Source organism: Tetrao urogallus (genome assembly GCF_951394365.1).
Source record: "Tetrao urogallus genome assembly, chromosome: 8".
In the NCBI taxonomy this organism is placed as follows: Eukaryota; Metazoa; Chordata; class Aves; order Galliformes; family Phasianidae; genus Tetrao; species Tetrao urogallus.
The window spans coordinates 3,372,212-3,395,818 of record NC_136821.1 but is presented as its reverse complement, the minus strand read 5'-3'; positions in this window follow the sequence as shown (position 1 = coordinate 3,395,818).

The following is a 23,607-nucleotide window of genomic DNA, read 5'->3' as shown; positions in this document are numbered from 1 at the left end:
AATTTCTATGTGCGATTACTAGGATATACGATAAATTCCAAAAGAAAAGAAAGGAAAGGAAGATTAGATTATTAAGTCATTTTTAATAAAAACAGCATAGTTTGGAATCGCTTATAGCTTAATTTGTAATTTTAAAGGAATGCAGCACTGGCTTTTAAGTTTCTACAATTATCTTTTCATCTCTTTTTATCCGTTTTTACGAGAGATGGGGCCCAAACCAAACCCTTGAATCTAAATCCAAGGTCCAGGTTCAGAACTGAGTTCACAGCTTTGACCTCGCTCCTGAAGACATGGCATCAGGCCCATGAGCCCCAGCACACATCGTGTTTGCATTTCAAAGCTCAGGTCCAGGAACTACTGCTGCTTTGTGGAGTGGTGCAAATGGTGCTGGCCCTATGGCTCTGGGATGCCTCCAGCCTGAAGACCCAGGTGAGATGATGAGGTCAACACGGGGTTGTAAAAGATCAGAAGAGCTGTGGGGCAGCAATAATAATACAAATATTTTTTTGTTGAAGGTATCTTGAGGCGAGCTTTGGTTTGGTCTGAACCAGCACAGTGTAGATATGGGGCTCTGCTGGACCAAGTGACTTTTGAGGAGGTCACGACCCCTTGGCATAGCTTGGAAGAGGTTGTACTTCCAAAGACTATTAAGGTTTTCTGAGTGAGTGCTTATTGCTCCTAAAGGTGCTTTATAAAAAATTCACAGCACAAAGTATTGCTTTTGGTAGATGTTTGAACTGCTGCTCATGGGGAAAAAAAAAAAGTATTTTTCCTACAGTTTTTGATATATTTCTCTCTCTCTTTTTTTTTTTTTTTTTTTTAAATGTAAACTCCTTAAAGCTTTGGCAAACAACATGTATTTCTGTGTACTCACCGGCACATTCTCATTCCAATAAGCTAGCTGGGCTCTCTCCTTTGTATCACCGAGTGAAATCACATGGAACAAAAATAATCATATTTAAGCAGTTTGAAGTATACTTTTTCTATGGTTTACCTTTACCATCTTCTAGTAAAATATAATTTCTTCTTTAACAGCAGATGAAAAAAGACGATTATAGCTTTAAAGCGTGAGATTATAAAAGACTGCAGCTAGTTTAGATCTCACAGTTAGAAGTTAATTCTAAGTCACTGGAATTGAAAACATCAGTTTACAACATTTACTGGCTTGCTATAAAAATGTATTCCCCTGTGTTATGTTAAACATGAGAAACTACACCTCAGTGTGTCCATTATTTATATATTTATTCGTATCTTGCTGTTTCTGATTCAGCTGTGTAACTGTATGCAAAACAGATAATTACCAGGGAACAGAATAATTTGTATTTGGAGGAGAATAAATACCCTGAAGGATTTGCTTTTGGGAAAAGGAGATACTGCAGAGAAATTACATAGGTTTTGTAAACAGATATAAAGCCAAAAAATAAGGTGAGGAAATATTTCGGGCCCGGCAACTTTGACCCTACTGGTTTTGTGGTGAGGAAAGTAATATTTCTTAGGAAGTACACACAGTAAAAGTGAATGTGAGGCCCCTAGCATATTTTACACGGTTACTGGGGCTTACTGGCAACTCTACCCAAATACCAGAGTGATACCCAGGAGTTGGATACTCTTCATAGAGAGGCAAAGGATTAGGACCAGTACATTCGTATAGCAACTATGTGCTGCTTAGAAATATATGCACAAAACATACTTTATGCATCTCAGCTGTTTTAAGTTAAATGCCATTTTCATGTTCTCAGACCTTGGGGCCCTTGTGCTTGCTCTTTGGGTGCTGTCCTGCTGCTGGAGCCATCCCTGGGTGGGGACGGGGCTGCAGACTGTGTGTGGGTCTCTCCGTGCTGGAGAACTTCATTCTTCCAGCTTTATTCTCCTCTGATTTAGGACTAGATCATGGGAGAGAGTTACTGAGGCACTAATTTCACATTTTCAATAGCAGAATTATTGCTAGAAACATGGCCGAGTAACAGCGTTGCTGTTCATCTCTCTTTGATTTATTTTGAGCAGCTTTGCCTGCTTTATTTCAGTTTGCAGGCTTTCTAGTGGGAAGTGGGAGCCTCCCAGAGTTTCCTATGATGGGGTTTTATGTGGAGGTTCATGTCAAAAATGTTTGTCCAAACTACCAAAACAGCCCTTTGTCCTGGCTGGTGCATGGAGAGGCTGAGACCTCCCCGCAAAGTGCCCAAAAGAGCTGGTGATGCCCATCCTAAAGATGCTTCCATGTGACTCCTGGGCCCCAAGCGTGCTACTTCAGCAGTTTGGGTTTGCCTATCAGAGTTAAATCTCACAGGCAGGCAGTAAGCAAACACTGCAGTTTGCTATCTGCTTATCTTTGCTGTTTCTAAGACCCTTTTGCTGTAGCTGCAGATCTTTTGCACAGGCAACCTGAAGCACCTGGGAGAGGTAGGAGCTGTGTGAGATACAGTGATGTGGGGGACATGGTGGCATGGCCAAGAGCACCCAAGAAATCTGTGGCAGAACACAGAGTTTAACATAGTTAGGAAAGAAAGCAAAAAAAAAGTGAAAAATCTCTGTCTCAGGATCTCAGCCTTGATACTTTCGCTAGGGCTGATTGCGAGCTTTTCCTTTCTTTCTTCTTTTCCCTTTTGGTGGAGAAGTTTTCTAAGGTATTTTTCAAACTTTCCAGTTTAGCAATGCGTTGGCTCAAATTGAAAAGAGAACTAGGCACTGGGTCACAGGCAGAATTAGGTTTGCTCTAGTGGTGGGGGCAGGTTGCTGACACAGCGACAATCAGACAAAACATTTAAAACTTCTGGCTTTGTACTTCTCAAATGCCTCTTTTAGAAAATCGCTTAAGTTGTTATTAACATCCACCACCCACCTTCCCTTTCTGGTCCTGACATTGTGTAATAATAGATAATGTTGACATATGTTCCCTGCTGGTCAGAAATACTATACTTCTGTGAAAGGTAACATTTTCAAGCAATGACAAAATGTATTTTACTTGGACAGAGCATTAGTTATTGGACTAATCTCACAATGTGGGATGTGGGGTAAAAGTTTTAACATTTTAGTTGTGGGAGAAAGTTTGTTGGGACAGTAAAAGCATCAGTATGGGGTGTGTTTAGTTTTCTCAGTTTCTAGAGGTACTGGCGTTGTATCAAACTCTTGCGTCCGTAGGAATTTAAAAGAAACATTTGCAGTATGTATGAGGAACAGCTGTCTGTGTACTCAGAGCAACTTTTCAAAACGACTATTTGGACGTTTTTCTAACAAGGATTAGAGAACTAAGGAGGATGTGTGCATGTCCCACACACTCCCAATCAGTTTTAAAATGTTGAGCAACTGTAAAAAGATCTGCATTTATTTATTTCCCACTAAGCAAAGCTGTCTGAAAATAGAAAAAGAGGAAGAAACAGCAAAATCTTCCAAACAAACACGTTGTGAGAAAAAAAAAAAAAAACCAACAACCTTACTTTTGAAAGTAATCTAGGATGAGATTCTATAAAAATGTGTCTGCTTTGCACGCCACCAAACTCAGCACAAGACTGTGCAAGCCTGGAGAAATCAAGTTTTATGTTAAGTCTTGCACGGATCTCTCTGCTTGGGGAGCTGGAAGGCAGTTTTTTATTGAATACATGTTTTATTGAATACGTGTTTTATTGAATACATGTCTTTTACATGTTACAACAGCTGGAGTGGCTGTTTAGGATCCAGAATTAATTGCAGTGGCCCTGTAATTTGGCACGCCAACATCTCTCGCAGTGATCTCCCTGGCATCCGTCTTTTCCTCACAGATGAAGTTTCAGGGATCAGCCGAATGCATCCCAGATGGGATGCACAACTCTGTGGGGATGGGGAGCCTTCACCTGTGTAGCCCTTTCCCCACACAGTCAACTGTGCCCCTGGGGCAATGCTGGAGATACCCAACAAAGACCCTGTGGTGTGTGAAGCTGCTGTCAGGGTCTGGGATGGGGTATCCTTGGCACAGAACCCCCACGCTCCTGTACACCCTTGGTCACCCCCCCAGGACCATCCTGTTTGTTTTCAATCTCTCCCTGAGTGTCTGCCGGGCTGTGCTGGGTTGGCTCCATTCTCAGTTACACCCATTGATGTCAGTGGGGTTGCGTTGGTGGAATCAGGAGAAGAATTTGGCTCCTCATCTTTTTATCCAGACTCAACCCCCCCTCCCCCCCCCCACCTTAATTTCTGGGCTCCTCAGCCTACCCCTAGCCCACAGCTCAGCTTGTCCCAGGCTCCTGTCGCTGCTGGGGTGAGAGTTTCTCTCCTGCAGCTCCTGCTGCTTGGCACAGCGTCGCTGCTTCGTCTCCAATCTCGGCTCAGAACATATCTGTTCTGCTTTCTGCTTCCTCCCTCCCTCTTCTCTCGCTGTAAAGCATTTTATTATCCAGACTTTATGGAAGGCTCTGTACAAAATGAAGTTGTGAGGTTATTTGTTTTGGTGCAGCCGATCCAATAGTGTAAGCTACTTCCCTCCTTTAATCTTCTCCTCTTTAGATAATACATAAGCTTTTATGTCCATTAATTGTCAGAAATAAATAAATGCTTCTTTAGCTATTACTTCCTGAAACAGAGCAGTGATCTCCCTTACATACAGCTGTTTATACTATGCATAACATCGTTCTGCCACATGAATGCATTCTAAGTTTTCATAAGACCTCGCGCTTGCACTTAGCTTAATTTCCACTATAACTTTCCTTTTTTTCAGAAAGGGGGAAAGCATTCAGTGGGCTACCAAACAGCCGTGCTGGCTGCCACTCCGTTGCTGTGGCTCTGAAGTAATCCCTGCTGAATCTAGCAGGCATTAGAAGAAAGAGAAGAGTGATAGGAGCAGTGGATAAGGTTAGTTGAGTATCACATGCTCGCAGCATTGCTGCTTTAGGACCTAATCATTATTAATTATTCGCTTAATAGTAGAGACTTCGTGTCCCAGCTGAGATTAAGACCAAATGGTGCCAGATGTAGTGCAAACACCTATTAAGTCATGGTCCCTTTATCAAACAATTTGCAGTCTAAATAGACAAGACAGAGAAAAGATGGGAGATGAACAAAGAGGTGTCAGAGCCGGAGACAGGAAATTGAGAGAGCAGGGGCATTAGGAATAGAGAAATGAAGACCACAGTGTAAGTGAGAGAGCAGGAACAGCAGGAATAGAAAGAGCAATGAAGACCACAGTGTAATTTTTTGAGATTACAGAGGACAGACCCCAGACTGGGCCACATGCATGGATGCACTCTTTTTGAAACCTCCTGTGGCAGCTGAGATGGTCCTGCTGATGTCCACCACACAGGGCTCTGCAAAAGGAAGATGCTGTGTACCTGCCCCTTACCCATTTCCACCAAGGCAACTTGGGCCATTTTACCCTGCTGATTCACCTCCTGCAGGCCCCGCGGCATGCAAGCACCACCAGCACAGCCTTTCACACTCACTCATATCTACTTGCACCTACTTACACCACCTTACAAATCACCTCTGAATTTGGCCCACAGCTTGCAAGTGAGGTAAACAGATCTATGTGATTGTCTACAAATGATCAACCATTCAGGTTTGCTATGTGCAGTGTGTTGCTTTGATTCCCACCCCTTTGTAAGTTTAACTTAGTGCAGCAGAAAAGAGCTGACAACTTTGCAAAGTTCCTTGGGTTCTCAAAATGTTATACAAATGTTAACTATCTAAAGAAAAGTATTCAAGACATTTCACTTACGGTTTCTTGAATAACTTTCTGAAAGGGTTGTGACATACTTGTACCATTATTTTGTATGGCAATTGAAAAAAAAATCTTGGAAGGATGTTTGTTTTTATTTTTCTTCTTCTGACCACTCTGTTTGGAAGAACTGCCAAGTTTGGCTCTAAACTTGCAAGTACAGTAACTTTTCCCTTTGAAACTTGGGCCTATAATGTCTGGAGCTGCTTTTGGTTGAAAGCAATTGTTAACGTTACTGACTCTTGTGATCAATGGAAATCAATTTCATACAGAAGGTTAACAGAGAAGGTCCAAACAAATGAATCCATGTGCATTTATCTGACAGTATTTCATATACAAATAACGAAAGCAGTACATTATCAATTCTCCGTAGTAAGAAGTATTCTTCATGTTTTTATAAAAAGTACTTAAGAGCTGACTTTGAAGAAAGACTTTGAAAACTTGCCAAACCTTCTTTGTATTTTGAAAGTCCACATCAAGAAAGTAGTAAATAGTCATTGAGCGTAGGAAAAAGGAAACTATTAGCATTGTTCTCTTTGAAAGATAAAAAGAAAAATGCAGTGCAAAACTTCATAATCTCTGAAATGTGTATTTGTTATTTGAATCAATTTAAAACAATTGTCACTATTAAGTTCATGTTAGCCTGCCTACTGAACTGTATAAAATGGCTCTGTATCTGCTATTTTCACATACATGCGTTCCCCCCTTCTCATCTCCTTCTAGTTTTACAGGCTTAAGCATTTCCATTTAACGGCAGAGTTAGAATTTATATTAAGGCTCTGCTCAAAAATTGCTACACTCTCTCCCCAATCCTCCTCAGTATTGTTTAACCTATATTCATCCCTCTAATGTATGGATATCTATCTTTGATTTCCACAAAGCAGATTTCCCTTTCTGGGCCCCATTTCCATCGTGCAGCAGCAGTTCTTCATAATGTGTCCAGATAAGATATGTATATATATATATATATATAAATATATACATATTTATATATATATATATATATATATATATTTTTTTTTTTTTTTGAGGGGGTTGGGTAATGGGTAATTTTCAGCTAGCTCCTTGGCCATGTTTTGTGTTACTGTTAGTGGGATTTGATGCAGCATCATTTTCAAGTTGCTAATTATCCCCAGAAGAAGTGAGACCAGGTGCTTTCCGTAGACTGGGGAAAAATAAAAATAATTCAGTATCAAACATAGTCATGTTTTTGGGTGAAACTACATATAGACTTATGCCATACACACACACTGCCTTGGAACAGGTATACTGCATGATTTCACTGAGCACAAGAACTTTGGTATTGTTTAATTGTATGTGATCAAGCAGCCAACTTGCTTTTTAACACTGATAATGCAGGTTGTACTTATGCACATATTAATTGCAAAGCCATTAAGCTGTCCCATGTGTGAGGTAGTACTATGAGGAAATGCCTGTTCACTTCATCTTTAATAAGTTCACTATATGTTGAGCTAAAAGGGGATCTAAACTGTGTGTAACCTGTGAGAAACAGAAGTGGAAGTTTGTATGTGAAGAAACATATATCTGCCATGTAGAAACGGGATATTTTACCATTTTCACTGTAGAAGTGACTGTAGGTTATAAAATAGGTACGATAAAGAGCTTGAATGGTTGGGTAGGCATATTGGTGTGTTTGGTAGCCAGCTATAAATACTGACCTCTTAAGAGGGATCATGTCTTTATATAGAAAATGTATATTTGTGGATGAGATAAAGGTAGGATTACAGTAAGGATTTTTTTTGGCAGGAGATTCCGTGATTGTATTTCTTAAGAAGATAGTTGATGGATTAAATGATCATCTGAGATTTTCAGAGTTTGTAAAGACTTTCAGATTTACCGATTCATCATCTCCTGTCTCCATCTAATTATTGCAAATCCCTTCTCTCTAAATATTTGTTGCTGCTGGATATTGACTTGTCTACTAGCCTTGTTCAAAATATCTATGTGATTTTACAGTAAACTATCCAGAAAATATAAAATAGATTCAGTTGTGATAAATGCTAAATGCTTGAGAATATCTTACTGAAAAATACAAAAATTGTTCATGCTTCCTTAATTCCATTTTATTCATTGATAAAATGAATTCATTTTATGAATTCAACAGGCCATGTCTGGGCCTTCTGATGGCCTGTTCATGAACTTTCTTCTCATAGGGAGAAGTTGAGTCGGCTTTGCTGGAATAAGGTGATATTCATCCAGCTCTGCTCGTAGGGACAGTTCATTCCTTGTAGTTGGGATGGGGTAATAGTTAAGTTTCACATATCTCATCCTGGCAGAATGCTTTTAGGGAGAGCAGAGGTAGCAGAATGAATATGGGAGGATGCAAAGAGAGTTATTTTTTCCAGCAAAAGATACATTCATTTTTCTCATCACCACCCTTGTCAACTTCCTCCTCCAGATGCTCTAAGATGACTTTTTGTGGCTCTCTGAGATATGGCCTTCAAGACATCATACAGATTCAGGATGATGGCACCTTTCATAAGGTAAGATCTCCACAATATACTCTAATAGCATTTTCTCTGCTTCCTGGAACAGAAGGGTCCCCCAGACCCCTTTTAAGTTTACTTACTCTCTGTGAAATATCTAACCGCCTTCACATGCAAACTGGTGACACTCCAGCTTGATTAGCTTGCTAATTAAGATATTGTGTTAATATTAAAGTTGCAAAGAAAACACATACTTTCACCCCCAAAATTATTTTCTCAGTTTGCGAACAAATTTTCTTTGAAGTCAGGAGTGAAATTTTAGAAGGTTTTTTTTTTCCCCTAATAACCAGCATCAAACAGACATGCCCACAAGAGATGAAGAGGATTGTCACATTTGTCCTCATGTCTAGGGTGGTGATGCAAATGACTATTCAGCATTTCAATTACCCATTTCAATTTCCCCTGTGTATGGATGCTCAAAGGGTCTGTTTCAAAAGTCTGTCCCATACTGTCATTTTCACTGTGACATTAGGAGATACTTGATAGCCATGTAGGCTAATACAGGCTTATTTTATCATCAGTGTGGACTCTGTAGTTGTTTAGCAAGCTGAAGTTAGCTTAAAAGACACAGAATTTGAAGTTGTTGGGAATTTGACTGATTTAAAAGAAAGCACTTCTTCATCAGAAGCCTGTTAGCATTGTCACATCTTCATGGAACTGGATAGAAACAGTTTGGGTGTTCTCTCTCTCTTTCTTTCATTTTTAAAGCAATGGTGCATGTCCATTCCTGGTAAAGATCAACTATGTGCACTTCTGTTAGGGATGACTTTTGATCTATTCAGTTATTTAGTGATAATGTAAATTGCTCTTTATTCTTCTAAAGTACAAAATTAATACTGCCTTATTCTAGACAGTATTATTCCTGCAAGGAAGCAGAATTTCATCAAGTTAAACTTTTCTATTTGAAAGATTAAAGGAGAAGGCAGAAGGCCAAATTCTCCTCTGTTGTGTGAGTGTTGAGCTAGACGATCCATTGACATCAAAGAAATTGGGGTTTACACTAGCCTAATCAAAACCAGAATTTCTCATGCAGATTTTCTATATATTTTTATTAACTCTCAAAATATGGGACTGCAATAATCCTTCTGTTCCTGATGATTCACAAACTACAGTGCCAATGGCAGTCACATTATACTGGGCTCTGGAGGGGCAGTTTGCACTGACTACGTGAAAGTCCTCAGGTAGCTGCAGTCCCAATGACTTACAGTGCACAGATGAGCTCACTAATACATAAACTATTGCAACTATGCCTTGTACTTCCTAGAAGCTTGCACTTCTAGCACTGTTTTAAGGAAAAACCTGAGTTTTTCAGCAAAGATAAAGTTGTTGATGCTTTACTTCAGTTTAGTGTTATGAAAACGAATTGCTCACCAATTCATCACAGTAGTGAGGAAGAATTGCACCTTTGGCCTCCGCAGTTCTGGGCAAGGGCCTCAGCCATGGGATGGGTGGATAGCGAGAGGGTGTCCCTGCATAATGCCTCCAGCCACCTCCACCCCACCCCATGGCCTCTGGGACATTCCCACAGCTGCTATCCAGTGAAATCCCACACTGGCAGGGTGACTCACATCAGAAGACATTCCAGAAAGAAGAATAATTATGCCATTGCTGGAATTGATGTAATGGTGTTTTTCAGGATGCTTTAATAGACATGAGTGATGTTTTGGCAGGCAATTGAAATAACCCTAGATATCTGATTGCATTAGTGACTGCTACCAAGGGCATCTCTGGAGAGAGGGACATTACTTAAGGTACTTCCTCTGTATTGTAACTTGCTGGGGCTAACTTTCAGTGTAGCATAGGATTCTTTTCTGAAGACAGACATATTGGAGAGCTTAACCACGACATATAACAAACTGAACTCTAAACATATACAGATTCCAAGAGACAGGCCTGTGTAAACAACATCATAATTCCCTGGGTTATGTGCTGTTTAAAATAACATTCAGCTATGCATTCACCTCAAAAGATTGCCACTTAGCAGCATTGTTTCTTTTTGTAATCTTTATTGTTTAGGTTTATTATGGCTTTCATTTTTTTCTCCTGGAAAACATAAACAATTCCCCTTTTCCTGTGCCAGCTCTCAGCCCCACAGTGCCCACGCTACAGCCAGCTGGGAGGGTAATGAATGAGGGCTCGACTGAGTCCAGCAGCCCCTCTTTCACCCAAAGCAAGGTTTTTTTTTTTTCTCTGACCATCTGTGTTTTAGCACCATGCCCCTTAGAATGGGCCTTCTTCTTATTAGGGTTTGCTACCGGCATTTATTGGTTAAGGTTGTGCTCTCATTACACCCACAGATTCCCAATGAAGGCTCGTTGCCTTCACTTAGGCTATATGTTAAAAAAAAAAAGCTAACAACATAAAATAAAAATCTTTGCATGCTGATGTTGTTCCTCACAGCACTGTCACTGGGTTGTTCTCCGCAGGTAAATAATTCTATTTCTTGGTCTGGCACATTGATAAGCCTTCACACTTGACTGGGGCTGAGGTGCGTTTGTGCAAAGCCAGATTGTTTTAGTTAACATAATCAGTGAACTCACTGTTCTACCTGGATGTCTGGGAGAATTGCCAGGAGATTTCCCAACATTTCAGACGCAGGGGCTATAAAGCTGTCAGTTTTCTTGTAGACCAATTTGCCTTTGCCATGGTTCTAACATTCTGCTCATTTATAAAGAAATCAGCCCCACTCTTTTGGAGTAATATTTTATTCTGGTTTCAGTTTGAAGAAGAATGATTTCTTTTTCTTTCTTTCTCTTTTTTTCCCCCCCAAGAATAGTTTAAAAGATGCATTTTAATAAAGCATTTCCTGACACAGAAAAATGCTTTGATTTAAGATTCTAAAAAAATTATACATATATATTTTTAAATAATTAATATTCCATTTTTGTTCCCAGCACTGGAGCCAAGCACCTTTCACATATTGCACCAGCCTCAAGTAAATCTGTTCTTAAACAAAGAAATGGAGCTACTCAGGTCAAATGTTCAGGGTAGTATTGGTCTGCATAGTAATTACAATCAGAGATATGTTAAACTACCTGAAAATAATTCACTTCCACAGGAAAAAAAGTATACCTACAAGTTTATGGTTTGCAGGTCATTGTCATCTACCCTACTTCCACCTGCTGTAATAAATTGTGATAAAATATCTACTACTGAGAACTTAAGGATTTTTTTTTCCCTAGGCCTTCAGTATTTACCACCTGGTGCCAGATTACATCATGTAACCTTCAACAACGTTGTGCTTTTTTTCTTAGTTGATGGAAGGCAGAGGAGCAGGGGACCTCTTGAAATTTCTTTGATGTTCCCCACAGGAAGTGTTTCAGTATTTGGTCACTTGGATGTTTTTCAAGTATTTCCTTGTGGTCGGCACCTAGGACAACCAACTGCTATTTTTATGAGTTGGGTGATGGGAGAGGCTAACAGTTCATCCTGCTATAGAATCCCTGCTTCCAACTGCAGAGATGGTGCTGAGCAGACATACATATCCCTCAGGGCAGATGGGAAGGGATATCCAAATATTTTCCCAGAGCAGTCTCAGTATCTCAGTACGTTCCTTTCTCGAGCACGTTGGTGCATCTGAGAGAGACAATGCTCCCTGGATGGAAGAGCTGAAGATCAAACAAGATCAAGCATCACCTGGCATTGGAGAACCTTCTGGAGGCAGATATCCTGAGGACAGGCTGAGGTTGGCTGGACTTGGGTCAGGTGTCGGGAAGCAGAAAAGAAGCTCATTCAGGTTAGGAAAAAATTATTCACCAAAAGAATGATTAAGCACTGGAACAGGCCGCCCAGGGAGGTGGTTGAGACACCATCCCTGGAAGTGTTCACAAGACACTTAGATGTTGCACTAAGGGACATAGTTTAGTGGGGGCAATATTGGTGGTGGTTGAACGGTTGGACTGAATGATCTTGGAGGTCTTTGATTCTTTGATTCTATGATTTTAAACAAAAATATCAAGCAGAAACAGTGTATACTTGTAACAATAGTATATCAAGGCTTGACAAATTCACCTGTCAGAGCTTCATGCAGCTGATTTATTTGCCAGGACAGGTGGAGATCTGCCTAGGCTTATCCCTGAGCAAAGCAGCATGAGAAGAGTCGCATGAAGGAACTTCTGCTGCTGGTTGCAGCAGCAAGAATGCAACGGTTACAGCTCTGCAAATTAGCACAGTTTTAAACCAGTTCCAAAGCACTGAAATTAAAAGCACTTAATACAGGAATCATATTCTCTAGCTAAGGCACAACGGGACTCTGGTGAATTTAGTTATAATGTTTCCGCGTTGTAGCAGAAATTTGTCTTTTTGAGGCAATCAGGGGAGTCGCATTACAGCAGGACTTGCTGAGATTCGTGTTCACATCTAGTGACTGCAAGCATGTTAACTCTTTCATGTGAATTTATCTGCCAGAGTCATGAATTCTGCTATACTGAATTATAGGGATCTCTGGAAAATTCCCTTCAAGGTGACTGGGACATAGGTAACAAAGTCTGCCTTATCCTCACTTCTTGGAGAAAAGAGATTTTTGCCAATATGAATTAATTTATATGAAAAAAAAGATACATTGGGCCATCTCCTTTTGGGGTAATCTGTTGTAACTTAAAGAAATAAGCGACACTCAAGTTCCAGTGACTTGTCTCAGCTAACAACCAGATCCATGTACATTTAAATCAAGAATGCAATTTTTGGGAGATTATTATTCTCCAGAAGAACTAAAATAGTCTTGCATTAATTTTCTTTTTCTACTGAAAATGACATGGTGAGACAACAGACGTTTTTTCTCTTCTCTCTAGTGCATGAGGAGCAGTTGTTGGCAAACCCACCACAATGCCACATATTGTAATGAGATAGCAGAGAATATGATGCCATGCTCATTACTGATTTATCACTTGATGATCAGGAGAGCTTTTTTCCATCAACGCCTGATTTCTGTATTATCAGAAAAGGGGCAAGGTCTTTGATGTTTTGTAACATTCTTCAGCACTACTGAAAAACTACTTGTTTTCTTCATTTTCAACGATACGTCAGTGGTTTATAATTGATCTATAGCAGATCTTCTAGATTTAACCTTAGGTCGTACATAAAATATTAAATATGATCATTATAGAAACTATGCCTTTTTTGAAAACTGTATGGATGTTAGCCTCTATGTCCTAGACAAATTCCAGTTTGGGTAATTAAGTTTTGCCTGCATTCATTTTCCATGCAATTTTAATTGGTTACGATATGTTTCATTTCCAGTGCAATGTGATGGTGTGTTGTCCTGTGCTGTGAAGAGTTAACATATGCTGTGTTAGAAGTTGTCACACTGCAGTGGTAAGTGAATTTGCTATGAAAGTTGAAGAAACCAGTGCAGAAAAATGCCAGATCCTCCTGACATAAACTACAAAATTTGTCAGTGGCTTTGGCACACAAGGTAGTCGATGCTGTAAAATATAGAATTAATTTAATGCCACCCAAGTTATCACAAGCAGATATTTGTAGAGTGCAAGTAGATACAGTACAGGTAGATATATACTCCACCTGGAGGAGCAGTGAGCAAACCAAATTTTGGTCTCGTGTCCTCAAGGAGGAGGCATGGTTGATTCCTCCCATCAAGAAACTGGCTGAATTGTAGCAACTCCTCTTTGCTGAGTTTCTGTAAGTTTCTGTGGCTCTATGAGGATGCTTTTCACAGTGGTATGCATAGGTTGCCCTATTTTTCACTGAAGGATGCAAATGGAGATTTTGCTGTTACAATGCAGAAAGATAAACTTCAAGATAAACTACAACAGCCCTATTTTTCTCTTGGTTGATTTGGCTCTGCCACTGGGATGGTGGTACATGTAATTTGCTGGAAGATAAGTACAGTGAAGGAGGGCTGGTGTTAATCATTTACAGACCTAGTTCCACGTTGAGGAGGCGCCTAGAGGTGAAACTCATTGGAGAGGTTTTCCTGAGCGCTAGGAGTAGTGTGGAATGTTTAAACATCTATTATGGATTACATGCTAAGGACAAAACATACTTTAGGTTTTTGTATAAGGCTGTTGAGTATTGTCATTAACATTACTCTTTGTCTGATTTAAGGAATATGAGTTGCTTATCTGAGGCTGTGAGGTCCATTAGCAAGGATGTCTCCATCTGTAGTAAATTTTATAGGTCACCTAGCTTACATATTTACTTTTCTACTCTCAAAGATAAAAACAGATGCAAAATGTTCACAAAGTCTGAAATAAAATATATGAGAAAGAGCATTCAAATACCATTTTTCACTTAACAGCATTCCTTGAAGTTGTTTACATTGATATATATCAATAAAATCAAAAGCTGGGTGTTTTCCTTCATTCTCTCCTTCGTAAAAGCATCTATATTTGTTCCTTTTGAAAAGAGCTGGCACCAGAGAGAATGATTGAAATCCCAAATCTGCCAGACTTTGACCCTGATGAGGATAGAGAAGCTTGGCTGAATCCAGCAAAGAAGTGAGATACATGGGATGTGTAGGGGGCTTACTGCTCAGCAGCCACACCAGCAGCTGCCCTGGGACAGCCTGAGTGTGCCTACGGACATGGGTGTTGCAAAGATGAGGAGCTCTTGGGGAGTCCCAAATATATCAACTTCTCTGAGACATCTCCTTCATTACAAATTGCTCACCCTGATGTCGGGTCTGGAAACCTGGCCAACACAACCAGCACAAAGGGAATTTTGGATTGCTGACAGATGCCTAAAGGGGATCAGGAGGACCACGTGGACAGCCATGGAGATTTAAAGTGTTTAGGAGATAAACACGCAGCAAGAGATGGCAGAGGTTAGAGAGAGCAGAGATGTGCTCTGACAGCAATATGGGGAGCAAAGGCTGCTCAGGCTGTCCAGAAAGAGTCCATGGTCCTGACTGATCCTCAGCATCTGTCAGAAAGGTTCATCCCAAGTCCTCTAACTTGGTACTTACCCATGGTAAAGCATTAAACATGAATTCACATTACAATGCAAGATATTCTGTAGAATCAAAGCCTTGATAAAGAAATTATTGTACATGAAGTACACGGAGGTGATCAATAGGGAGTTATTCCATAAAAATTTGAGCAGAGAACATTCTACCTTTTAAGGTCGTTGTTGAATATCCACAGAGGACTTTTGGTTTGTTTATGCTGAGGATCCCAAGTTTGGCAGTGCTTTCCTGAATAATGTAACTTTCCCTGTGGAGCATGCACCTTATCCGTGATTATGTTTCTGTAATTAAAATTATACTTGCTAGTTAGCTGATGCTTTATTTATGTAAAGGGGTAAACAGACAGACATCCTCCAGAATATTTGAGGATAATCTGTGAGGATTTTTGCTCCCATCTGTAGCATTCCTCCTGGAATTTAGTTTTCATGCTGTAATCTGAGCACCACTTTAGGTCATTCAAAAACATTTATTATCTTATTAAATGGAACTACCTTCACTGCTCCTGCATCAAGTTTTATGGCAATGAAGCCAAAAAGCATTGCGAGCAATGCTATGCTTTTTAGGTTAAAGCAATATGAGTGTCACATTTAACTTTGTGTTCAAAAGAGTAACAAGAAGCCCCTTCCTTCCTTCCTTCCTTCCTTCCTTCCTTCCTTCCTTCCTTCCTCCCTCCCTCCCTCCCTCGCTTCCATTCTCAGTGCTACTTTTTGACATGATCTACCACGCTGGCGAAATGGACATCACACACACTGCCCCATACCCTGAGAGCATTCCTGAGTTGGCTTTGGCACAGAGAACAGTCACAGAGAGCCTCACATGGTTGGCTCTTGAGAAGAAATCTTCCTATTTTGTGCTGTATTGAAATTAATTGGGAAATTTTTTACTGACCCATTCCTGGCTCCACATGCCAGGAAGTTCAGAGATCTGTATTATAGTATCATCAGAGGATATGGAGAGAAAGGCCCAGACTTATGCAATAGCAGCTTGGTCACTGATATTTTACAGTGATTTACAAGCATTAATGAACCGGAGCCTCAATTATATCCTCAAGGGCAAGGAAGTACAACTAGCCCCTCTCCCTTCCTTCCCACCCACAATTCACAGGTGGGATAGGTAGCATAGCAAGAGTGGGCCTAATGATTTCTCACCTGATACCTTTATCACCAGGAGTTATTGCCTTTTGTTTTCCTTTCCCTGTCCCTATCTCCAATACCTGAAAATTAAACTTTTTCTTTTTTCTTTTTTTTTTTTTCTGAGTGTATTTTGATGCAGTGGGGTAGAGCATTTGGAGAACACAAGTTCTTTATTTGACTTCATGACCTGTGCATTGTAAGCATTTATTTGCCTCTCCAACACTTTTTTATTGCGCCTCATCTCCAAATTTGTAATCTTTCAGCTATTATATGACTACACTATGACTGTACCCAGTGATTAATTTGGATTAATAATTTTGTCTGGTACAGACTGGTGAAAAGGAGTGACTGCAGCTGACTGTGCACGGTTAACATTAGGTTGGGATGGGTTTGGAGAGCAAATTGTTGTATGCCTCTTCACCTACTGAGAAACAGATCACAGATTTTCCATGAAAAGACAGAGCAAGGCTGTATTTTTAGGAACAATCTGTTTTCTGTCTGCAATTAATATGTTCTGGATTGTTTGGCTACTTTGATCGGTGTATCACAAACTGGCCTTTTATGTCAAACCTACTTTTGGGACATCCTGTAATAGCTCTTTTTGAAACCTTTAAGAACAGGCCCTGTAAATCATTGTGGGTGTGAGTAACTCTCTAGTGCTGCCAAAACCATGCCAGGTTACTGTAATGCACTGATGAGCTATCACTGGGTAAAAAATGAATCCTCGCTTCACACCTCACTGGTGTAAATCCTGTTCCAATTTTAAAAGCACCTTGTTATAACAGTGTTGGACAGAGGGATTCTTGAGGCTAAGTGACATTTACAGCCCATGATACTAGTGTATCTGCTCTGTGTATCCATCAACATTTGGCATTTAAGAAAATCTGCTCATCCTTGCATTGCCTATTAAACACTCACTCTATTAGCAAAAAAAAAAAAAAAAAAAAAAAAAGGAGGAAAATCTGCTTCTTTGCAGTTGAGCTTTTAATGGGCAAAAAAAGGGGACAGTTTGACCTCAATGGAGTGAAACCAGCCCCGGATGACCTCTGGCAAATGTACACCTGGAAGCAAAAGGTGAGTTAAAAGTCAATTTTCTGTCCACGAGTTAATGCTGGAATCACTTGCTCTCCTTAGAGTGCACAGCTGTATTATCCCGGGGCAGTTCTTTGGCTCTGTGTGAATTTACACATCTGTCAGATCGCTTGGAGATCCACAGGCAGAACATAGCACTGGGGAACATTGTGTGGATTTGTGATGTTTCCTGCAGTGCTTGGAAAGCCCAGAATGATGACTGGATTGTGATCCTGCTATCCATGCTCGACCTCACACCCATGCCCATTGCTTCTCTGCTCCAAGGAACAGGACAAAAGCGATTCTGTACCTACAGGTGATTTTTGGCTGTGCTTTGGAACTTCCTGCTTAATTAAAAAATACATTTCTAAGTCAAAACTGCATTGTTGATTTCAAAATGCTTGTGCACTCCCTCTGGTTTATTCCAAACAGCGTCCCCAGGGCTGTTTGGATTACTGCTAAGGGTTGCAGGTTTGTCTGTCTTGGTTTTCAGCCAGCATCAGGCCATGATTGCTGACAACTGAACCAGGGCTTCGGCCACAGATCACCTTCTTTTTCTTTTCTCTTTCTACCAATATTGTTTCAATCATTTCTCTTTCTCCTCCTTTCAATGGATTAGAATGCTGTTGTTTACCTCCCAATTTTTTTTTCTGTGCCTTCTAAACCATGGACATTTCCCATGTCATCTCAAGGTACTCTGCTTGGCAAAAGGTGCAGATTCCTCTTCTGGAGATCAGCCCCGACTGACCATTAATTAGGGTCACTTAATTACCTTCAGATAAGCAGCAGAGCTAACATTCTTCCTGTTTCTGACTAAATATTTTCACCTTTTCACATTCTGGTTGGTTTGCACCCCTCTTGTCACTAACATACGTCCTAGATTACTGCCATATATTTTAGTGCATTTTGGGATGCTGTTTATGTGTGCTACTATGTAAAATATGGTTGTGTTTTTCAAGTGGCAAATCATTTTTCATTTTATTTAATTCATAACTCTGGGACAAGCAAAAAGAACGCAACTTTTCTTTAATTTTTGTAGAGTTGAATGTACACAGTAGATCAGCAAAGGCTTTCCTTGCTTGCGGAGCTGTGGTACAATGTCCACTATGAGACTTGAGGCAGATATTCTTGCTTTGATGGCTTTTGGGGCGGGCTGAGAGATGGTGTAGCTCAGAGTGGAGCTGGCACAGCTTCCAGGCCTGGGGTTAAGTTGCTCAGTTTGGTTCAGTTGGTAATTAATAAAAGCAATGGCCAATTTGACTTGATACCATGTGTCTGTCTGTATGGAACCTGGCACACACAATCCCAGTAAGCTGGGCAGCAAGTTTTGTTGGTATGCATGTTATTCTGGGGACCTGGAAGTGTGTGACATGTCAGTGAAGGAGAAGAAGCACCCTGGCTCCAGCCGCAGGGTTGCAAAGATGGCTAGAGATGCACCTTCTGTAGCTTGCAGATTTGTAAGAGACAGGTCCATCTGAGTTCCAGGGCAGCATCTTGGCAGCTGGCTCGTCTTGTAAAGCCAGAAGGAGCCACCAACGTTTTGGTGAAGACTTCCCCCACCTCTCCGAAGAGGAACATCTGCTCCTTAGCATGCTGCTCATTTCTGTGGCAGGACTCCAGTTGCTCTTCCAACGTGGAGCTCGGCAATAGTAGTGCTGGTGTCTGAGCTCTGGAACAAACCGAGTGGCTTGCGTGTGCTTCTGTGTGCCATGAGTTATTTCTAATGCTTGTTTATAATAATGGGCATTCATTATTTTGAGAGTGCCTTTTTGCTTGAGAATCATCACAGTACGTGCTGTAAATGCATCTTGACAATAGTTTGTGTTTGTGTATTATGGACTCATAATACGTATTTATTTGTGTGTATAAAACTGTAATACCAAACGCATAGGAAAAAAAAATAAAAATCCTTAGGAAATTGCATGAACAGTAGTTCCATTTAAAATATCATATCTTGGCCAATTTTGTTATGTCCAAATATCCTAGTCACATTGTAGACTAACAGCCTGCCAAATTTCACTTAAAAACACAGCCAATTTTTAAGTTACAGAAGCACAAAGAGCAGGGGAATGTTCTTTTTTAGGACTCCTCTAACTTAAACAAAAATTATAAGGTTTTTATTGTTTTAAATGTGAGGGGAAAAAAAAATAAATTGGTTTGCTGCAGCTCAGCCTGGATCACACTGCAGAACACAGCTTTTGGCTGTCTGCACGGCCAGAGCGTGCTGCTTAAAGCAAGTTGATTTGCTTGTTAGAAGTTCAAAGCCCGTGTAAAAGTACATCTATTAGTAAATATGAGTCAGTGAGACGATTTTTTATTAATGGCATCTAGTTTGCTTTGCTTTTGCTTTTTTTTCCTCCCTCAAAGCAGAGGAGTTGTCCCATTGGGCTGCTAGCTAGAGAGGTTTTTCCCACCGTCTGCTGTTCTGAATTGGGGTCCTTTTGCAGATGCTTTATCTTGCTCTTTTCGGATTGTAACAGGATATGCTGTCTTCCTCACAGCACAATACAGAGAAAGCTTTCCATAACGTAAAGCAAGAAATACTGACAGCGTTTTGCTCCTATCAGTGGTGGTCAGGAACTACTATTAAAATGCCTTAAAGGAAAATGAGCGACATTTGAATAACGGGCACAACAGCAAATTGTTTGCATGATATATTTTATTGTATTTTATTTCATTTCATCTAAGGTTTCGTTGTTAGGAAAGAAAAAAAAAAAAAGATCTGCTTTTAAGATTTCTCATCTACATGCTTAAAATCTTTTTCTACTGGCATCAAAGGAACAAACGCATGGATTCATTAGAATAATTACAGAAAAGAAAAAAAAAAAAAACCAGAGAGAGAAAAATGGAGTCAGTGTGTTTGGATCTCCATGTTAGCTCTGTACAGTGCCTGCCGCGTGAGGGAAAAGCAGTTAATTAGGGCAGCAAAAGGGGACGTGCTGCTTGACGAGGGTGGCAGAACTTGTCAGAGATTCGGACTGAATAAGTTCGAAGCATCCCTACAACGGCTTAAAAATATATATGCACACGTATGTATAGAAAAAAATACTGAGGGAGGAAGGGAAAAAAACCAGCAGGTCAACCCCTCATCCCTTGGCGAGGGTATTTCCAGGGGTTGTGCTGAGGAAGAGCATTTCTCCATCGCAGGCGTGCCCCTCCACCCGTGCAGCACACAGCCCGCGCTGCTCCCCGCGCTGCTTCTCGCCTGCGTGGCCAATCGGGGAGGCAGCGGCGGCCCAGGACCGTGCTTGGTGCTGAGCTCCAAATGTGATTCCAGCCCTGACAGGGGGATTATAGGAAACAGATGACTTACGCTTCTAATTTGTGGCCTTAAATTGCAAACAGAATTTCAGGAGTCGAGCGGAGTAATAAATGGCAATAGAGAAAGCCACACACAGCCAAATCAGTATGTGGTGGTTGTAGGTTAAACTAAATAGGAAGAGACAGGTTATGATGGTTTAGTGTATTACAGAGAAGAAAGTCTTAAATTACTGGTGCTGAGAGGTATTGCACTACAGCAGACAGTATTGCATTGTGTAGTCTGCAGATATCACAAGCAGAACAATAAAAAAGCAGGTTTAGCATAAAACCTGTTGCTGGACAAATCTTTTTTTTTTTTTTTTTTTTTTTCCCCTTAGAAATGGAAGCTGTGTTTTATGTTTGTTTTGACCTTAACTATACGCTTGCCCCTTAACATCTGTTTTCTACTGTTGCAGTTTTTCACACCAAATTAACTGTCAGGGGTTCAGATAAAATAAGTTAAAAATACTTCCAAATTATTTTTTGTTGACTTTCAGGGTTGGGAGTGCGTCCTGTTACTCTTCCTGCCTTGGATTGAGCTGCTTCTATCTCGGAGGCATAAAATACAGCCCCTCAAATGGTTTGGAACAATTAAAAATTACAATGGCAGATTGTAAACTTCCCCCCCCCCACACACCCCTTTCTTCTTCTTCTTTTTTTTTTTTTTTTTGCTGCTTTGTGTGTAGCTGCTGTGATGGCATGGGAGTGTGTTTTGGAGGTTTTGGAGCTTTCACGCCGGATCTGCTGACTTCTTTTGTGATCATTTGTAGCTTCTGGTTCTGAAAGGCTCCGGCATGTTTATTTAATGATGATTTGCACCAAAAGCTCGTTGCACGGTGCTAATTGGTGCGTGCTCCTCGTAAGCCTTAAATTATAAAGATACATTCTCAGAGTGCGGAGTGGTCGCGGGTCTGACACACTGCTGCCTAACACGGGATTTGCTTTTTTCATCTCGGCGCTGTTGCAATGCAAGAGGGAAGCAGAGAGAAGGAATTCGCTCAGAGGTCTTCAGGAAGAGCTGGCACCACAGAAGCACATGTCAATTGGTTCGCCTTTCAGAAGCTTCTCCTTTTGAAGACGCAGTCTAAAATCAGAACGACTCTTTTCTCCAACCATAAGTGATCTGCGAAGCCTCTGGAAGCCATTAGGGAAAAAAATAATAATCCCCATTACACACCCAGTAATGCGGTGTTATTATTCCACCACAGACAACTGGCGAGACCTCCACGTTGTGTTAACCCAGAGGAGGGAACGCTGGGCTGTGCTGCCTGGCACAGCAGGGGGATGCCCATCCCCACAACCTGTTGGCCCCGCACCGCCACCGGCTCCATCAGGCAGCGCAGCCTCCGAGCCAGCAGAGCTGTTATTATTGCCAAATGATTATTGTTTTAAGCGGGCCTTTTGATTATCATTGGAAATGACTGGCTAAATACATTTTGATTAATCGCTCGCAAAAATTATGCTTGTTAGAGCTGTTTTATATTCCCCGTCCCTGTGTTCGCGCTGTAGGTTATAGCCATTTCTTTACAGCTGAAGGTTTTTTCCCTTTAAGTCACCTGGTGAGAAAGGAAAACAAATCTTAGTTGAAGGCTTTTGTCTGCAGCACAGACTCCTCTTTTCATCCCTAGGCTCTTTAAAAAAATGCTCAATTATTGTCTGTGCCGTGAAGGGAAGAATGGGGCCTACACAGGACCTGAACATTTTCAGACAGGAGATGCCTTTTGTTTTTGCACCCCATCAACACCGCTCACCTAATTAAATCTGATATCTCTGGCCGAAGCAAAATGATTTGTTAATAGTTCTTTGGGAATTTACTTAATGAGTTTAGATGCCTTTTGTACGGTACATGTGGGGGCATTTTGCAAGTGGAGCTGAAATGAAAAAAAAAATGGGGCCGAGGGAGCACGGGGACCTCACGAGAGGGTGTGGGGTGCAAGGTGTGGGGGGAGCATGGTGTCAGCATGGCCGGGGACAGCTGTCCCTGCACCTTGATCAAGCCGAGGCAACAACACCGTTTGCTTTAACAAACACCAGCAGCCTTTCTTTCTCCTTTCTTTTTGCATTTCTCAGGGGTTGGATTCCCTTTCTTCTCCTGCTCTGCAGAGAGTAAAAGGAGCTTGTTAACTTGCTTAGATATTTTGACTGCTGATGCACTTTGGCCACTTGCCTGTGGTAACAGTGTCAAAGCATTACTTGGGATAATTGCTATATTTGCAGTCTGAAGAGTGCTCTGACTTAGTGTTCAAGCTGCTGAATAAAAAAGAAATTGTCATTTTGGAAAAAAATCTGTGAATTACCCTCCCAGTTAGAAAAGCACACAATTTTCAAAATGCCTTCCCCCCCCGTATTCAAGCGTAATGTCATTCAGATAATTAACATTTTAATAAAATGCTTAAAATACAAGATAGCAGCTTAAAAGGCTTCGGTTTTGGTAGGGTTTTTTTTATTTTTATTTTTAGCTTTGGGGATTAACCACTATGGGGCTCTATTTCTTCATTCTGCACATACCCAAAAGTACCTACTGGTCCATAAAATCATTTCATGCTTCTCGCTTTGGGACTGTAAAGGATGCAGGACCTAGAATAAAGGTTTTGCCAACTTTATGTCTCCTTATGTTCACATTTTGATCTAGTCCTGTAAAAAATTTCTTGTAATTAGGAAATAACTGGGATATTAAAAATATTAGTTACATTGTCAATTGTGACTCAAGTCATACTGCATATGGATGGCCCATGACAAGTTTTTGATAGCCCTTCATTTAGTAAAGATGTGAATAATTTATACATACCCTTATGACGTCCATTTTCCAAGTGGAAATTGAGACTATAATATAATTTAATTGTATGAATATGCTGTGAGGAACTGCATTGCAAAACTATATTTGTTATGCGTTACACCTTTCTGAGACGTTTGTGTGTCTAATTTGTTGTGCAATCATTTTCTTTGAAATAGGATGGCTTACTGTAAGCAAGCTGTGCTCCAGGAAAAGGT